Source organism: Amblyomma americanum, chromosome 6 (genome assembly GCF_052857255.1).
Source record: "Amblyomma americanum isolate KBUSLIRL-KWMA chromosome 6, ASM5285725v1, whole genome shotgun sequence".
In the NCBI taxonomy this organism is placed as follows: Eukaryota; Metazoa; Arthropoda; class Arachnida; order Ixodida; family Ixodidae; genus Amblyomma; species Amblyomma americanum.
The window spans coordinates 154633830-154637449 of NC_135502.1; positions in this window are offsets into that span (position 1 = coordinate 154633830).

A 3620-nucleotide genomic window follows, 5' to 3' on the forward strand; every position below is an offset into this window, starting at 1 on the left:
GGTCTCTTTGCGCTTTCTACCCACCGGGGACTGCCGCATTTTGGCGTCCCCGTTGAGAATCTAGTGCTTAGGACCTGGGTCGTGCAGTGAGCATGGCCTCAGGAACGTAGCTAGCCATCAAGTTGATATACGCGACCTCAATTAAATCGATTCTTGCCTGATGCTAAGGGGAGTGCTTGGTAATTGAACTTGGTAACTGCCCCTTTTCCTTGCTTTAAGGCGTGCGATCAACTCGGTTTTGACGGCCGCGCCCTTTGAAGAAGAACCGATGGAGACTGACAAACCGAGCTATGCGTGGTCGGTGATCCACGCCATGCACCATGCTGCTTAAGGCAGCCCTGAAGCAGAGCAGTTAGCTTGCAGTCCAGCTTCGGAAGTAATGACGCTTCGGGGCTGCACGTGTCGGTACTACGTCGCCCAACTCCCGGAAAACATGGCACCGTATATAGGGACGAAAACTTGGCATGCGCCGGTATACGGATTCATGCGGGTGGTGTGCTTCCAGTGTTTCGGGATCCGCTCACTCTTGCAGGTCTTGCAAGCTGCGTTTTCGCACTTATTTTCTGCTTGGGTGCTGGCGCAAAGGTCCCAATTTGTCAGTTTGTAGAATAATGTGGCACAGCGGCTAAAACACGTTCCGAAAGTGCGCTACGATGCCTGGGTTAATTGGAGACCGTAGCTCTTTTTCTTCAAGTTCTGCAGACGACAATGCAAAAAATATTATATGCGTATGCAAAGTGCAGTTCCTAGCTTTCTTCGTCTTTTTGTGGTCATCTAAATTTTAAATAAAATTTCATGCAGATTTCTTCTCTTCGTGCTTCTTCTAACTAGGCACTGGCATATGTGCCCTCATTGCAAGATCCCTACATATGGCACCTGCAACCCGAACTGGGGGCAATGCTCACTGCATCATCAGATGTCTCTGCGGTCAGTAATAGCGACTTGTGTCTCCCAACCCTTGGATTTGAGCATTTGATTGAATTCACTAAAGCATTAGGGGTATGAAATTGCGCGATTCAAGCCACGTTTCACGAAAATCTTTCACTGTAGAATCTGCAGGCTGGGTTGGCGCGCGTCCTACTGTTGACGGTTACGTTGCGCAAGGTTGGTTTGACTTCTCTGGCTTGGTTAACCAGTAAACCAAGTAAGAAACGACGAATTCGCGATGCCAGCGAGGTCAACCGGTGCCGATTCAGGGCCATTGCTCCCGGGACGGGGACTGTCAAACATGTTGTATCCCAACCGGTGACGGCCACGAGCAGTAATAAAGCATCGGTTCCTTCTTATACCATAAAGTTGACACACACGAAACAGCAAAAATGTTGCGGCTGCACAGAGAATCCAGGGAACTAGTAGAGGCATATCATATTGACAAGGTGGGGTGCAGCATGCATTAGCAAGCCCTCATTATCATTGGCTAAACCACGAAATCACCTGTTTGGAGCATGCATTTGCAGCAAGGTAGATTTAATGTGTTCAGTGATGACACAGTGTTTCTTGAATATTTTTTGTCCTGTGTAGTGTTTGGCGGGAATAGTATATGTACACACGTGCGTAATAAATCACCAGTTGAAAGTCAGCGCTCCTGTCGTCGTGTTTGTTCCGTCCTTGTGTTTTTTCCGCGCTGTTTTACCATGGATTCTGGTAAGTACTCTCTAAAGCTCGCAATTTTATTGTTTTATATGTGCCAGCGGTTTGCTAAATAATTTTTCCCAAATCCTGTTGTTTGCTCGACCTGATGTTCTTGGTTTTGTTAGACACCTACATCAAGTTCGAAAAACGAGGGCTTGGTCTAGTTTCATGCAAATTTATTGTGGCTTTTTCTGCACGGATCGTAATTGACACACGATGCCTAACGCGCATGATAGGGCGGGAAACCTGCCATGGCCTATGGCTATATCAGAAAGGGCCTAAGCCATTTACTGCCATGGCCTATGGCTATTATCAAAAAGGGCCTAAGCCATTTAGGAGCGAAAATTTTGAAACATCTTCACATGAAATCGGTAAAATTGCCAACCCATGCAGCATAAAAATAGAAATCCGATGCTGCCATAATGGTGGCTAAAACTTGCGTGGCAAAAAGTCCTACGCCGGCTTTTGGAAAATCCGAGACATTTTTCATCAATGGCCCATTACTCATTAGACGACTGGGCCTCTGCTTCGCCAGTCTATCGAATGTAGCATATAATTCTTCCCTGGGCTGAGCCTATGCTCATCCAGTCAGTCAACAATGACCCGAGAGGAGATAGAGGAGAGATTTTTACTGAATACAGGAGAGGCCTGCCTGGTTGGTGACATAGCATGCTACCCAAGGAGAGGGTGCATGAAGAGAAGATAGGAAAAGAGAGCGAAAAAGAGAATAAAAGAAAAAAAGAAAGGGTGAAAGGTGAAATTAAGCATACTGACACTAACACGCTCACAAATGTGCATAATTATCAAAGGGAGTTAGCCAAACCCCTGTCTCCAAGAAAAACTGACAATCCTTTTCTCCCGCGCGCACACGAAGCAGCATCCCTCGAGGGTCCAAGCACACTGTAGGTGCATGGGACCGTCCTAAAGCGTTTAGCAGTGCGTTGCGATGGTTAATAAAGTTTGGGCAACAGCAGATCAAATATGAAAGATCCTCGGGCACACTGCATGTGGGGCACCGAGGGCTACTTGATGCACCAGTTTCATCTAGATAAGATTTATTAAATGCAACGCCCGGGCAATTCGGTGCAAGCAATGGCCCGACGTTCGCGCAAGAAATATGCCCATGCTCAGACATTCCATGCCCAATGGCACGACGTTCGCACCAAGACGATGTACTTATGTAGCCATCTATGCAGAGCTGCCCGACATATGCACCATGACTATGGCCATGTTCAGCCTGTCTATCAATATTGGGCCGAAATTCTCAGCGACTAAATGCTCACATATAAATACAATTGTACTAACATATAAATCTGTAATAAGGCAATCAATAAATAATGGAGCTGTGTTCGCGCGAGGACTAGGCCCATATGTCAGTTTTTCCACCAATGTACGACATTCTTCCTTAACGCAATTGCCAATATCATTTGCAGGGGGCTTATCAATTTCAAAGGTAACTTAAAAGGGTCCCGTCTCGTGTTATTCCACACCACTTGCTCTGTATTCCACAAATTTTTGCCACACAGCCAAGCTTTCTTGCAAAACAGCAAGCACCCGTTTGATACGTGTGGACTGGCCTACAATACAGACTTATTCTGCTTGTTCTGCACCTGCCAAAGCTTGCGTATATAACCTCTTACATATAAGCAGCCCGCCGCAAATCAAAGGAACACAATATATTGCAACTACGCTGCCAGTACATCGCGACATTCACGGCGCCTGGAGCCTTTGAACTAATGAGTCTTACCGGTACTAACAGTTGCAGTGATAATGCATGAGAACTATTGCATGCCTTCGAAGAAAATTATCGCCATGCTCTTGCACCGTGATCTCACAGTATCTCGACGCTGGAAAGAAAATGAAAGATGTATTGAGGATCGTAAATACGATCGTCGCAAAAAAAAGATGAAAACTATTAAATAGCACAGTGAATGTTGTGCCGCACAGTGAGTAGCAAGATGCTCGCAAAGAATTGAAAAATTTATATA